General features: G+C 51.7%; 1 protein-coding gene across 9 annotated transcripts in view; it reads left to right on the forward strand.

The window, feature by feature from the left end:
• Positions 1-468: 468 nt before the first annotated feature.
• CYRIA (CYFIP related Rac1 interactor A) overlaps positions 469-16,224 on the forward strand; it is a 58,051-nt gene continuing 42,295 nt past the window's right edge. For 3 of the 9 annotated variants that reach the window (XM_032961881.2, XM_032961882.2, XM_032961883.2), the window contains exon 1: positions 469-869. The gene's annotated coding sequence lies outside the window, so the exon portion shown is untranslated. The remainder of the gene's footprint in view (positions 870-16,224) is intronic. The other 6 variants (XM_032961878.2, XM_032961880.2, XM_032961875.2 and 3 more) reach the window with 3 other exon arrangements.

Below are 16,224 nucleotides of genomic sequence, written 5' to 3' on the forward strand. Positions count from 1 at the left end.
ACGATATTTCCCATCTTAGTGCACTATTACGTACGTATCTTTCTATAACCGTATACTGTATAAATGGTATATATTTGCATCTTTATATGGGCGTCATTCCTTGTGTGTGGCAATGTCACTTCATACCCTTGTAAACGATATTTCCCATCTTAAGGGATTATCCAGGTGAAATGTTGAATAACAAAAATAGAATATTACATAACATATATCACCCTCTGAGTGCATCTTCCCACCCATCACACACCCGTCTCCCAGTCCCCTAGAGCGCATTATCCCGATAAACAACAACACCACCACCACTACTCTATGTACGACGTGCAGAAGGGATTACACTCACGCGTGCTCGCCCCGCCCGTTACGCGAACGGGCGGTGCAGCGTGGCTCTGGATTTCACAGATGGCATAGGCAGTAGAAGCAGCAACAGCAACAAACATCCAGCCACCCCTCCCATATCCACACAGCACCGCAGATCGGCGAGAGCCAATGGCACGCGCGGGTGATAGGGAGGGAGGGGGGCTGGAAGGAGGAGGAGGAAGCCCGCGCCGCCTCGATGTGCCCCCGAGAGATGCAAGCTCCTGTGCAATTGGAGCCACCGAGAGAAGAGAGCGCGTGAGCGCATAGGAGAGAGGCAGGAATATCACCAGTGACACACATCATCACAACACGCGGAGCCGTCGAGCGTGCTAGGGAGGGAGGGTTGCGATTACACGCGCCGTGTCAGTGGCGGCAGTAGTCGGACGTGCAAGGGACGACGCGCCGTAGAACAGAGGTCGTCACATTTGTTCGCTGCTGCTGAGAGAGTGGACGCGGCACGCCGCTCCCGTCCGCTCTTTGCGAGGGGCAGCGAGGCGCAGCACAGGCTGAGCGAGGTGAGCGCGTGTTGAGTCACGGCGATGGTGGTGGCGGTCGAGGTGGTGATGATGCTGGTTGTTTTTTAGAGGGAGCAGCGAAGGGAGCGTGTTTCACGCATCGCCAAACGTGATGACCACGGCAGCTCTCGCCGAGCCCACACTTTGGCGGCTGTGGCTTCCCATGTGCGTGATGCTGCTGCGGCTGATGATGATGCCGATGATTTTCGTGGTGGTGGGCTATGCGTGGACAGGTGATGGTGGTGGTGCCGCCTATAGCTAAAAGTAGAAGAGGCTCTGTGAATGGCGGTGATGCTGCATAGCTGGGGGAAAAGGGATGCTGTGCGCGCGTGTGTGTATTCAAATAAGTTCGTGTGTGTGTGTGCTGGGTGTAATGCGAAAATTGTGTTCAGTGTGCGCGCGCGTGTGGTATATGTGTACATGGGTATGTTGAGCGTATGTGTTCATGAATATGTGCGTTCGCGTTGATTGTATACGCATCGATGAGTGTACGTATACGTGTTCAGGCGTATGCATATATGACGGGTGTATGTAGGGTGTGTGTGTCGAGTGAACACAGTGTGTGTGCATTCCTGTGTGTGTGTTGACAACCCATTCTCCTTGGCGCCGTGTGGCTAGGCTCACTCTCGTAACGATTAGCGCTGTAATTATTGATGCTTTCCGACGACGCCTTGCACACACAGCGTGTGGTACGGCACACGTTCACACTCACACGTTGCGTAATCACCAGACCGACGATCCCCACCTCTGACGGTATTCCTTATGCACGTTATCTTGGTAGCCTTCCTGATGCCTTACGATTGCGATCATTTAAATGTAATATAATCGCATGCACATACCAACATGAGCAAAAGGTGCAGCCCTGCAATTGCTCGTTCACGCCACTGCTGGTGCAAGGAGCCTCCACTAGAGGGAGCCCTCGAGAGCAGCCGCACGTCTCTGGAGAGGGGCGGGGTGACCCACGCGGTCGCCTGGCACGAAATCACCCGCAAGGCGCCGCCTCTCGGGAGAAGAAGGTTCCTCAATTCTCGCAAGCCAAGCAGATGTAGGGCCTGGATAGTGCTTGGATTGGCGACCACTGTGCAGCAGCATACGACAGGCGCTGCTGCGACGGGCTTGTGGTCGGCAGAGGGCATTGCAGCACAATCAATTATTGTACTGTACTACTGTGTGCGCCCCATGCCTATTATGCTCCCCGCCTCCACAAACCCACACTGACCAGCCTGGTGAAGTATGGTCAAATAACCCCCGCGCATCCGCACAGCATGGGGAGGCCCTCATCTAGCAGTGGATTGACAAGGAGTTGCTCTTGTGCGTGTGTATACCACGTGTCGAAGACGTGGCTTATCGATCCAGCGCTGGGCAAATTGCTGATGGAATACAATGACCTGCGTTTCACTTCCTCCTCAACCATGGCCGAGAATTTAACTCACGTGTCTGTAATTAAACTCAACCATGGCCGGGAATTTTACTCACGTGTCTGTAATTAATCTCAACCATGGCCGGGACTTTAACTCATGTGTCTGTAATTAAACACGTGTTGATGATGCTGCTGCTGTGTTGGCAGTGGTGCACACGCGCTATTAATAATAACACCCTGACCTTAAAATAAAATATATAAAGGAGACATTTCAGCCCCTTTATTCGGCACACATTCATAACAAATTGCCCGAAACCTCGCCTATTATATATATTTTTATTTAAAAGGCAGTTTAATTGACGAAGATGCAAAATGTTCATGTCTCCGGCTTCATGGCGCAGCAACATGTATAAGCTCTGTTTATGCGTAATAATATTACTTGATGTATGTAAGAGCAATACTAATTATAATGTCCTTTATTTAGCCAAGAAAGCCTCACTGAGTCTCAAGGATGTTTTTTTTCAGGACGGTGCTGCTGTTGCATTGGGATGTTTGGTTAATTCCACCAATGAGAGTTTGGCAACATATGGTAGGAAACTGTATAGCCCGGAGAAACCCAACACGCCTGCAAAGGAATAACGCGTAGCGTAGCACAGATAGATACAATAATCCAGTTATGTACTAACATTCCTAGCCACCTCACATGAGTTCTTGTGTGTTCTGTACTTTATGTGTACCTGTATGTGTGCGTGTGTTTGCGGTAGTGCATTCGTAAGCGCACCTCGCTATGAACCCAGCTACCCGAGTTGGATTCCGCTCACGACCAATCACAGTAACAGTTCATGTTTGAACTGCTCCTGGGTCTCCTCTTGGTCGACTCAGCATTAAAACGAGTGAATGAGTGTAAACATAATTGGAGAGACAAAGGCGGCCGAGCATAGCTCCGGCCACCCATCACCTCGTGTGGCGTTCCGGCGTTCATCGTTGCACGCAAAAAGACTTGCCCCAACGGTCTGTTCAGGCTATACAGGGCTCTTTCTGTATGCATTTGTGTACACCAGTATATGTGAGAAGCGCTAGTACAGTGGTTGGCGTACTTTGCCCTCAATCTGTACCTGGGTGCAGTATTTAAACATAGCACTGGAGAGACAAAGGCGGAAGGGTGTGATCCACGGCACACCACATCCTCATGCGCTGTGTCTACCTTAACAGGTGCTCGCTAATAGCACTTGCCTCAACAGCCTCTGCAGGCTGGATGGGGGATCCTTGGTCGCGTCTAAATCTCTGTGGGAAACGGGGTCTTTATGGGGGCCTTAATCCGTGACATTTCACGGGAATGTTTTGCTCTGCTAAAACATGTTTTCATGCACACTGCGGCACAGCCGTCGTTCATCTGACACCGCGTACACTGCGCTGAACAACGCATATCAAGCGCACTACATGTTTAGCATATTGCACATGCTTTGGATGGCAACACCTGCCATCATCATCAATTTCATCAGCCATGATTAATCTACTGCTGGATGAAGCCCAAAGCCATTGTCATATCATGTTCCTGCGATGTAATAATCCACCTGGCTAGCACCGTCGCACGAGTTGACTTGATCGCTCCATCTCCGTGGTCGACGTCCCTCCCTGGCCTGCCACTCCGTTATTACAGCATTCCTGACCCTGAGCCATCGCGCCTTCCAGCGATGTGTCCTTTCCACGCACCACTCCCTCTCCTTAACCGTTTGAATGTTATATTCTTGGTTCTTTCGGTAAAGTCACGTAGAAGGGAAACAATCAAATAATAACAATATAAAACAATTAAATTCTCACGACGTTTCGACTGATGATGATTGCTTGTGTTGCAGTCGAAACGTCGTGAGAATTTTATTGTTTTATATTTTTATTATTTTATTGTTTCCCTTCTACGTGACTTTACCGAAAGAACCAAGCATATGAATCCCTGCAGTCACGTTTGAATGTTATTAATCTGCGTACGTTCTCTAATCTACGCGTGCATATTCATGTATCTCACTTGTCTATTCATCTTACATTTCTTAGCTTTACCTGCTCTATGTGGTATATGGAAGCAAGGCGAATTCTCAGTGTGTGAATTGGCATTAGACTCATTTAATCGTGACTTGTATATGAACATGCCGTTATCAGTAAAGGCAAGTATACATCTGCACATTGCAAGCTTCTTGTGTTTTATGGGGAGTGACCTTTGCATGGCATTGCAGTGTTTGCTACAGCAGTGATGATTGGAAACATTGCAGACTATTTAGACACGTGGAGGGGGGGAGTGTTTGCAAAGGTAAATGATTAACCTGCTTACCTGTTCAGTGCTTACCTGTTCAGCACCTACCTGTCTCGCGTTCACCTGGTTAGCGTCTGTATATTTAATGAGCATTTACCTGTTTGTGATGCTGGCCAACCCAAGCTCACCCACCTTTGCTTCCACAGTGCAATTTGTTTACTCGTTGCACCAGCTGCTCATTTAAGATTGAGCCAACCTAGGGGAAGCCAAGTATTGGTTCATATATCACTCACCACTGATGTTAGCCATGGCCAGTATTTAAATCCACGTTGGGTTCGTAGTGCAGTGTTCCACCGATGATGCGTCTGAGAATATACCTACTGAGTGTGCCTATCCCTTGCTCGGTGTTCTCCAGTATAGTGTCTGTGTCTGGTGCCCAATGGCGCAGCCTTTGAGTGTGCAGGCGGGGCAACTGCACTGGGGCCCACAGGCCAAAGGGTCTCAGACGTGCGGCTACGGAGAACGAAATTGGATACGGGGGGTAGCGGTGGGGAGGCAATGTCATTCCTTGTACGAGACCTCATGCTGGCCGTGCTACGCCACTGTCCAGCGACTGGCAGTCGAGTGCACGCTGGTCCAGTTCATACTCTCCTAGTGCGTCTCTGTCTGGTCTTCACGTGTCTACCTGTCCTCTGTCTAGCACTTAACAAATGAGTGCCTGCCACATGATAGTTTCTACCTGTCGAGTGCGCACTGATGGCACATGACAGAAGTGGCTATGCTCTACACTAATTGAGAATAATTGCCCACATTGTGACAGTGTCCACCAGTCTCAAACCATGAACTACAGAGCATTGCCACTGCCCACTTCGGTCATTCGCTAGCAGCGTTTCAGATATTCACGAGGCGACCTCTGAAGCCATCCACTGGCTCGCTCACCAACCTACAAGCTAATGTAGAAACTTTGCTCATCTCCACGCTTGACAAAATAGTGTCCATAGGAGTCTTTGAGACTCTATTTGAGTCTACGAGTGTGTATGTGAGTCTTTGGGTGTCTGCATTAATATTTGGGTCTCTGTGGAAGGCTATTAATCTCTGCGTGAATCTATATCTCAAATCACAGACCAAACAGTAACGCCACTGCCAGCTTCAACCATTCGTTGGCAGCGTTCCAGACGGTCACCATGAGGCTACCCCTGAAGCTGTTCACTGTCTTGCTCACGAACCTCGACATCATCGTAAATATGCTGCTGATCAACTTCCCCCCCTTGTACGATTATAGGAGAGCAGACCACATGGAGGAGATTATTACAGGGAGGGTCGCTCACCAAATAAAATTCAACAGGCATGAAATATGCATTGCTTCCATCGGCAGAACATGGCCAAAATGAAACGTGTAGTTTACACTCGGAGACATTCATTAATAAGGGAGATTGCCATTTATCCGCGTTTTTCTGGTTGCGGCTGACACACTCATCCTGCGACAGGCTCTTCCGCATTTTTCACAGAATGAATGGCGTCTTATATTTTGCGCGTTTTGGCCAGTTCCCAACGGGGATGTGTGGGGCACGGAGATAACGCACGCACATCGCAGCCTTGAAGGCTGGGCGGCGGTCGAAAGTTTTTTTTGAGCGGTGAGACATCGCGCTGCGGCATGACGCTGCGGCACTTGTTCTGTGGCTGATGACAGCGAGAGCATCACACGGTGCTGCGCCGTGGTTCACCGTTGCTGTCTGACCCGCTCGGAAACTCAGGTGCCTGCGTGACAAGGTCCGGATATGGGAACACTTTTAAAACATCACGGTTACGCTGTTGTGCCCAAACAGGTTGCCGAGCACTAATAAAGCGACCACTGTCTTAAATATGGGAAGTGCGTGGCTGTGCTTCAGAATCGGGCAGAACGTGTGAGTGGGATTACGGATACATGGCTGTGTGTGAAATAGGATGAATTTGTGGACATCTTTACATAAATGACGGCTGAAACGTGCACAGATACTGCAATGGATGTGGGCGGTTAATTGGTCAGGGCGGATGTGAAGGTCGGATCTACAGCGTACTGTAATTATATAATAGTGCAATGCGAATACATACAAATTCGGCTTGAAAACAATGGCCTCATTGTTTAGGGGTTTTCGTTGTAATGCTGTATCTACGTTACTGTAATTCTAAAAATACTCCCGCTATTTCAGAGTTTATGGAATTCCTCCGCGTCTTGCTTCCAAAGTGAACCTATGTTATCTTTACATATTCAGCGTTCTAGGCGAGCAAAGGTGGCCGTGATTTATTTCTGCGTAGGAGTGTAAGCATCCGGCCTCGTGGTGCTGTGGTTAGTGCACGTGACTCAAGCTTAAAATTGCAAGTTCAAATCCTGGTCATGGTACAAGTCAACCCATCTTGCCACCAGGTCATTCATAGTATCATCGTTCTGTAGGACATCCGCAGTAGACACCGTATGGGCAGACGACTAGTCCTGGATGTGTGTGTGTGCGCGTGCATGCACAGCCCTTTTGCTAATCCACTGCTGGATGAGGGCCTCCGCAGACCATGCTGTGTGGGTCATTGGAGTTGTTTGACCGTACATCGCCACGTTGGTGAGTGCCGGTCGGTTCAGGTGGGAAACGGATGTTAAGCAATGATGTGCAGTACAACAATGAGTCCGAGTCCTCAACATTGGGAGGAGGCATTTAATTCGTGAATGTCATGGCAACAGTAACCATGGTAGCAGAAATAGAAGAGTGAGAAGGATGCGACTGACCGTCAGTGAGCAAGTGACTCGAGTGACTCGGTGAGTGCTGGACCATCGATTAACCCGACTGCTGAACGTTGAATCCTGTCGAGTACAGCGAGATAGGAACTGGATGCACAGTAGGTGTATTTCGATTTAAAGCTTTCGTGACTGCAAGGATTCATCTTCTTTGGTTCTTTCGGTAAAGTCACGTAGAATGAGAATAAAATAATAAATTTATATTATTGTGTTATTTTATTTTATCAATTTATTATTTTATTCTCATTCTACATGACTTTACCGAAAGAACCAAAGAAGTAGGTGTATTGTATTGTGTACGTTGGGCATTTTGAAGTTGCTCGCTACAATGCTGTTAAGTAAGCATGCTCGCCACTCTGCCACGTTTGTATCGAGTGCGTGGTGACTCCATCAGCGTCCTGATAATTTTGTCAGGCAAGTTACCAACGTCTGCTCCGTGTTGCGATGTGGATGTTACAGATGCTATTGGCACTGTTTACAGGAGTAGCCCATTGTGTGGCGGTGTCTTGCCCCAATGCCAAATTTCAAAATGACACGTTCAAGTAAGGAATCACATTGACAATTAGCTCCTGTTATCACAGACCAAACTTTGCATCTGCAGGTGCACGGGAAGTGCAATGCAACCCCCGTGGACTCTGTGCTGTGGCCTAGATTTGACAACGCACTTCTGAAATTGCCGGCAGTTGATAAATTCCTGGTAATTTACGAACAGTAAGAAGCCCCTCTTATTATCCCAGTGAGAAAATGCCAGACGCAAATAATCCGCATTCGCAGGAATTAACTGTGAAGTGGGAAAGAAGCGTTTTGTTTTCAATTCATGCCAAGCAGTTCCAACAAAATCGGAGCACCGCGCAGCCCTGTGTGTAATGCAGCCACTGCCGTTTTACACAATGTCAGCGCGTGCCCTCCGTGGGCTCCTTTACTGTACGCCGCTCCACTGCTTCCGTGAATAAAGAGGCCATCGCTGCTGCGTCGGAGTCGGCGACGGCAGCGGCACGGTCGCGCCGCGTCTGCCCCGTGCAGCTGTGCACACTCACGGCCCTCCCCGGTCTATGTGCACTCTGACTGCAGGAGCAGCAGCAGCAGCGTGGCGGCAGGGCAGCTTTCCCCACTTGTTTTCCCTGCAAACATTTTTACTGCGACGCTTTCAAGCAAATGGACATCGGTTTCCAGTTTCTGGCCGTTGAAGGTTGTAGCCACGGGCGTGGTTTTTTTTCCTCACGTTTTTTTTTTTGCCACAGGCAGCAACAGCAATGGGCAGGAAGCTGAAACAAGGAAATCTCAAAACCCCTCGCGGTTGATGCAGTGCCTGTCACCTCGGTGACATTCCGGTGATCGATTTATGGCCCTGGACTGCGCCGTGGAACTATGGGCACATCCTAGTCCTCCCTGCTCTCTGTCGCCACCATACACTTTGCACGTGGTCAAGGGTGGGCTCACTCACTCATTTACTCACTCATTCACTCACTCATTCATTCACTCACTCATTCACTCACTCATTGCCTCTCCTGCTTGTCAAATTGATGCCTCATGCGGGTGGTAATCCATTCGCTTCGTAAGGCGCAGCACACTGGAGTCATCGCGTCACGAGATGACGAATCCGTTCGGATCTCTCACAGTGCAGTGCAACCATTAATGTTAGAGAACGGCTCGCAGAAGTGGATATCACGGAGCTACCCCTCAAATCCCTTCAAGTGACCTCTGGCCAATAGAGTGGAGGGCTGCACTCTTCCACCGCTCTGCTTCTGAGAGTAACCCGATATATTTAATTCTCAGAGCTCGTATTTACCCAAATTAAGTGCAGACACTAATTTCATGCCATGGTTTTTGTGTGCAGTCCTTCGTAACCGGGCTGAGACCCTCAACTCGCTACACTTGGGAACCCGGTTTAATCTCAGGCGGCCGAAACACATTCAAACCCAGGATCTCAGTCTTGCCAGCTCAGTGCGCTGACCTCTGATCCACACAGCCACCTCTCAGCTTTTAAGGCCATTAGCTCTTCATACTCGCGCAGCCCTTCTTCATTGCTCGGGCGAGGTCTCCATCACCCTTGGCACTGAAGATCAGAAGGAATGCACGAGGAAGGCAAATAAATAATCGGCACGCTTGTCGGCACGTCCGCCGGCCTGGGCTTTCGCGGGGACGAGGGAGGAGCGCGGGGAGGGTTGACGATGATGGAGGTGTGTTGGGAGGGGGCTCCTCGCTGTCGGATTTGGCGGAGGATTACGAAGATGCGGTGCTCACCGACTGCCAGGTGACCGGGCCACTCCTCGGCCGTTATGGCGACGGGGGCCCTGCGGTCCGCTGCACTTGTTGCAGAGCGATAGCGCTGCTGCTGCTGCTGCGGCAGCGCCCCCCCCCCCCCCCTCTCGGGCATGACGCTGCAGATTGTTGTTCCTCGAGCGCCTGCTACGGCACGCCGTAATTGTAATGCGCAAATGGTACGTCGCGAAGCGCAGCAAATACAAAGATGGAACCGCTCCATCTGGGGACCGTCTGTCGGCGGAAAAAAATCGACGTGTTTCTCTTAGGGGCCGCGCGCGTTCCATCTCGCGCTCCAGCGACGAGGCCTAAACGGCGAGGGTCTTTCCTCACCCGTTCCTCGCTCGATGCAGCGGGAGGAATCGGGCGCTTTCATGCCGTCCTTGAAAAGAAAGGTCCGACTGTGATGGGGCACTATTGAACCCGGCGGCAGTCATTTATGCGCTGCGCGTGGTCATCACGCTTTGTCATTTTTCTCACCCAGACGCCGCGGCTAAATCGTGACGCAGAAATAAACATTGCCCGCACACCCTCAGGTGGTGGGGGGAAAAAAAAATCAACGAAAGTCAAATTGTAAAGGAATCCGTGGACACAGCCAGTGCTGCCACAGAGGTTGCTGGTGACTCGGGTGGAATTGCACTTTACGCGTGAGTGGTGGAGGGAGCCTTACTAACGAGTGACAAAAGCCAGGCCTGTTCTTGGGGTCCTTTTTTATGTGAGGAGAGGGGACAATGCCTCCTTTTTCCCTCCCCCACCACCTCTACCTCTGGGCATCCCTGCACATCCGTGATTGTGCAGCCTTTCAAGTAGAAGGGTCCCTTCCGCGTTGCCTGCGTATCGCTACGTTGTCGCGGGGGGCGGAGGAGCGCCGAGGAGCGCCGTCGAGTCCCGTGGGCTCGCCGCGGGAGGGCCGCACTGACGCGGCCGTGCTCCGAGACGCGGGCGTCTAAATGCAGAGACACAGGCCGGGGTGTGAACCCGTCCGCGATTCGTCTGCGGACATTCATGGCAACCTAATGGGGACGACGCGAGACGCCTAACGGCCTCATGTTTTATTTACGCGGAAAAGACGGCGACATCGCTCCGTTAATAGATTCCCCCGGTATTCCCTCGTTTGCCAATTAAAAGCCAAGATGAATGGCTAATTAGTTGAGGCATTTTCCAACTGTCATCAAATGTTATTTCAGCTTCTGAACCCCTGCACATCCCGTCTCTTGTGACACTCGGGGAGGTGATACGGCCAGCTGAGTAAGTTAGTCTTGCGATAGCTCTCCTTCTGCTGGAGGCATCATCATCATAATTTAGCAGCCTTGTTGAATGAAGTCCTGCCCTTGTGTATGGTACTATATTTGGAAAGAGCTGCATAATGTACTGTACTTGTGTGTGAATACATTATTTAAATTATTCGTATGTACGTGTGTATAATATATACACATCTGTTCATTATGTATAATATACTACTATACATTGAATAGTACATTCCAGACCATCTAAGTTCACTGCTGGATGAAGGCATCTCCATGCTGTGTGGGGTTTGTTTGACCATACTTCACCACGCTGGTCGGGGCCAGTTGGTGAAGCAGGCAGAGGTGGTGGGTCCAGGCCTAGTTTATGCTGACTCACCGCTCATGTTAGCTATGGTTGGAAATGGAACTCAGGGCGCTGGGTTCAGACTGCAATGTACGAACCGCCGCTCCACTGTTTCATGACTGAGCTATTAAAACAATGAAGAGGCTCTCAGCCTAACAGCCAAGTTTGTTCCTAGGCCCACGGTGCCAACACCACCAAGGGGGGACCTGTAGTTCGCAGAGCAATGCCATTGCTCCGTTTGCATCGGGTATCTACATTGTGGGGTGGAGCAGTAGTTGCCGAACTTCGCCATTTACCTGGTTACCCGTGTTGGATTCCCTGCCACGGCTGACACCAGCGGCAAGCGATGTCAGAACCGGTCCTGACATCCACCCCTGTTCACTGACCCGCACTGACCAATGTGGTGAAGTATGGTAAAGAAAACCACATCATGATCAACATGGCATGGGGGGGGGTATTGAGAATGGCTGTAAATGCGTTTGTGTTGTAGCGGCACTGCTCGTGATGTTTTCGGCAGATGTGGGAAACCTCGTGGGTGAAATCCGACATACCACAGAGAGTCCTCCTCGTCGCATGATAGCCAAACCAATGTTTAATTCTCTGCTGGAGTTTAGCCAAATTGAGTGCATGACCAAACTAAATGTGACAGCTTTTTCTTTCCTGGGCGGTCGATTCGTGACCGGGGCTGTGACTACCAACTCTCTACACTTGAAAAACCTGGTTTAATCGCGGGTGGTGGCTGCATCTCAAGAGTGGAACCTGGCGATCTCAGCGGTGGCAGCTCAGGGTTTCTGACCTCTGGGCCGTCCCGGGCCACCTCCGCGTCAAACCCCCGGTTGTGGAAATCTCTGCGATGGACGGCGGGCGGCCGCGCCGGCCGTCCGGCGGTCGAAAGCGTCGAAGCGTGGCCATCGACGCGGGGATCGAGGAGCGGGCCCGCGGCGCTCTCGCGATCATTACCGCCCCGCAAGTGGAATGAGGAAGTGCGGGACGGTGGGGGGCGGCCGTGCCCTTTTGCCGCTTCGCTGCGCTCGTGTGCGAGAGGGAGGGTGTGTGTGTGTGCGAGAGGGAGGGGGCGTGTGTGTGTGCGAGAGGGAGGGTGTGTGTGTGTGCGAGAGGGAGGGGGTGTGTGTGTGCGAGAGGGAGGGGGTGTGTGTGCGAGAGGGAGGGGGTATGTGTGTGTGTGTGTGTGCGAGAGGGAGGGGGTGTGTGTGTGTGTGTGTGAGAGGGAGGGTGTGTGTGTGTGTGCGAGAGGGAGGGGGTGTGTGTGTGTGCGAGAGGGAGGGGGTGTGTGTGTGTGCGAGAGGGAGTGTGTGTGTGTGTGTGCGAGAGGGAGGGGGTGTGTGTGTGCGAGAGGGAGGGGGTGTGTGTGTGCGAGAGGGAGGGGGTGTGTGTGTGTGTGCGAGAGGGAGGGTGTGTGTGTGTGTGCGAGAGGGAGGGTGTGTGTGTGTGTGCGAGAGGGAGTGTGTGTGTGTGCGAGAGGGAGGGTGTGTGTGCGAGAGGGAGGGTGTGTGTGCGAGAGGGAGGGTGTGTGTGCGAGAGGGAGTGTGTGTGTGTGAGAGGGAGTGTGTGTGTGTGAGAGGGAGTGTGTGTGTGTGCGCGAGAGGGAGGGTGTGTGTGTGCCGATGACTGGGTGTGCCGCCCCTCCACCGCTCGCTGCATGCCTCGGCAGTTGCACGTGGCCCGCCGACGGCCAACTTTGCAAACGAGCCGTAGAGAAGCAGCCTCGCCCAGCCCCGCTTCCCATGTCGCTCCGACCTCGTCATTGTCGCGCTCAGCGGGGACGCTTCCGTTGACCACGGTGGCTCCCGTCCGTGTGAAATTATCAGAACGTTTCATTGCATGCTCGGCAACTCTTGCGGGCTGTCGTGTGCCAATATTTAAACCCTTTGACCACGTGCGGATTTTCAAACTTTAATTATGGTGCACCACTTTGTACAATGAAGAGAAAATGATTTCACTTGCTCTTTTACTTGGAAAATCGGTACACGGTAATTGTTCGAAGATAGGCAGCCGAATGCTTTGGTCAGCAGGGTTGGCAAGGGCGACATTTGGCCATGTGGACTTTATTCTTTTATTTTGTTAATATCACTACTTCTTGTTGTGCATACGCACTGATTTAATGGACATTGTGATCTTGTAGCGTAGTGGAGTGCATTGTCACTGGATAGCTTTAGTGAAGGATTGCGAGAACGCGTCTTTAGTGTACCCCGTGTCTAGAGATGGCACTTATTTTGGCACAGCGTGATGTTCGTGACACCCAGTGGTGCTGCGATGCAGTTCACACAGAAGTGCAGGAGGTGGGGAGGGGGGACTTTGCTTCTCCGTAACGAGAACACGTGGCCACGGCACTCGGAAGGCCCTCGTCCTTATTAAAAAACTCCCACAAGCCGCGTGTCTCGAGCCATTGACAAGGAGCATCGACTGAACTCTGAGCAACGCGTCATGGCCTTGCGTCTAATCCACGTCGTTGGCAGTTCCAAACACGCTGTGTCTGAGCAGAAACATAAAACACGAGACTGATCAATGCCCAACTGCCATCCGATCCCATCGTAAACTTCCACCGAAGAGGCACTTTCCAGACCACAGAGCACCCTGGCAGGTGGGCACTCGTACGCACAGGTAACAACCACGGAGGCCGGTTCGCACCCCGACTTATCGGAACACGCGTGGTGCGCGATTGAAAACAAAAGCAAAGGTTGCTCTCTCCGTGCGCGATTGCAATTTAGAGCTCCCAACGGCAGCTGAGGCTCGTCAATAAAGCAGCCTGGCGCCACCACGCGATGATTTGTCTCTCCCTGCTTAGGCAAAACGTTTCCGCGAATTGGGCTGCGGGGACGGAGCGAGAACACCGTTCGTCTCCGCCGACGCTTTTGGGCCCTATAAAGATGCAGCGTGTCGCGTGACGCGCCGCGCTCTCCTCGTCGTGACCTGCGAGGTGGCCGGGGCGCTAAGCCGGCACCGTTGAGGTTCCTGGGTTCGAACCCAGGTTTCGGCTGCCTGTGAGTGTAAACCAGGTGTAGCAAGTGGATGGTCACTGCCTGGTCATCAATAATAAAACACATTATTATGCAGTATTTAATTAGGTTCTGAATTTACTCTGACTGAATGCCAGCGCTGAGAATGAAAAGTATCGGCTTGACTGCCATGCGATGGACATTGCTCTGAGTGTCAGCGGGAGTGGGACAGTGCTACCGCCTGATGTGTGGGCCACGGTCACTGGAAGAGATCTCGGATGTAGCTCTGAAATCCGTTTCTGCTCGCAACGCTTCGTGTTGCGAGCATCGCCTCTCCTGGATCGCATGGCTCCTGAACCATTGCAAATGATCCCCATTTCCAGTGTGGGTCGTGTGCTATATATACGTAATAATAAAAAATGGCTCGTACGTGGAGACGCGAAGAGAGGCAAACCGCAGCGCTTGCACGTCTCGCTCGATACGGCTCGCTCTTTAGCCACGACCATTTCTCTTTCGTTCGACAAAGCATCCCCGCGTCGTCTTAACCTGCGCGGTGCAGCGCGGTCAAATTTGCCGCCGGGATCCACGCAACGCGGGGAGGTCCTCATCCAGCAGTGGATTTGGTAGCGGGGCCACGTGCACGCGCCCGCGTGCACGTTTCAGCGTCACGTTTCGGCGTCGCGTCCCGACGCTGGTAAAGCAGCGGCGGCGGCGAGCGTTTGGTGTCGATGCTCTGAGGAATTGGACGGAGGGAGGTGTTGGTCCATTAGAGGCCTCGGTAGGTCATACACACACACAAACATGTTAGACCACTTGAGTGGCCGTGAGCCGCCCAGCCATTTGTATTAGCAGATGTCGGCGTGCGCATTGCTTTAGGGAAATGGCAAGAGAGTCAACAGTGTGCGTGGTTGCTAGGCTACATGACTACATCGCCATACAGCCGCAGCGTAATAATGTCACAGCGTACAGCCTCTGCTCACTGTATGCACGGGGGAAGGGGGCCAGGACCCAGCGCTTGTGGAACACCGCCGCTGCGGTGTGTGATGCCTGCGGTGTGTGATGCCTGCAGCGTGGTGTGTGATGCCTGCACGTTCAAGGGCATGCAGACGCTGGGACGTGACCTCTAACGCCACGCTCGGAGATGTTTCTCGCAGCCTATAAAATACCTCTTCTGAGATGTCTAGCCGGCGTGAAAGAGTCGGCCCAATATACTGTGTGGGGGTGCTCGAGAGCTCCCTCCCAGTGGAGGCATTTTCACCAGTGGTGGCGTGAGCGACCTGTTAGAGGGCTGCACGTTGATTGATTCCTACAATCTTATCAGAAAGGCTTTTAAGTGTGCAAACGTGATGGACAGCATCGGGCACTAAATCACGTGCCCTGGGTTGGTGCGAAGGGCAGAACCTGCGTATGAAATGTCTGTATTTAAATGCCAAAGTTAAATAGATAGCACGGTCCTTAAACATCTGCTGCGTGTCAATTACTGATGTCAGTTATCTATTCAGAAGACTTTGTCAGGAGGGTCCTGGATCGGGACATTCGTCAAATTCAATGAATGAACGGAGGAAACTGGAGGACCCGGTGAAAACCCACCCGCACGAGGCGGACAACATACGGACATAGGGACTCCACAGACAGGCTCAATGCATTCAGTGGACCGAATCTATCTGTAGACCGCATCCATGGCTGTGCTGCCCATTGACTGGGAGCTCGCAGCCCTGGCCAGCTTGTGATTAGAATGCCACTGCGTGGGGTTTCACGGTTGTGCTTCGATGTGTTGAAGAAGCCACTAGTATGTCCAGTGAAACGTCGGGCATCGTGCCAGACAAGACGTGGTTCGGCCCGCTACCGCTTTGCAGAGCTGTCATTATATTACGTAATTAAACTTCTCCGCTCTCAAGCAATTTGCACTTCCATAGGGGACTGGAATATTTAATTGAAAATCCATATTTTAATTCCATTTCAGGTGAAATAAAAATGATTATACTGTACAGCTTGGGCCACTGTGGCATGTAACACCAGAGTACCATCATAGTATCATCATCATAGTGCCATCACCATCAAAGTGCCATCATTATAGTACCGGCATCATTGCTCACGCCACGGCTGGCGGTAGGGCCTCCATAAGCGGAAGCTTGAGAGGGCCCCTCGAGAGGGTGTTTTGGCATACTCCTCCACTC

The sequence above is a fragment of the Petromyzon marinus genome, chromosome 27 (genome assembly GCF_048934315.1).
Source record: "Petromyzon marinus isolate PM22_M1 ecotype Great Lakes invasive population chromosome 27, UKy_Petmar_22M1.pri1.0, whole genome shotgun sequence".
In the NCBI taxonomy this organism is placed as follows: domain Eukaryota; kingdom Metazoa; phylum Chordata; class Hyperoartia; order Petromyzontiformes; family Petromyzontidae; genus Petromyzon; species Petromyzon marinus.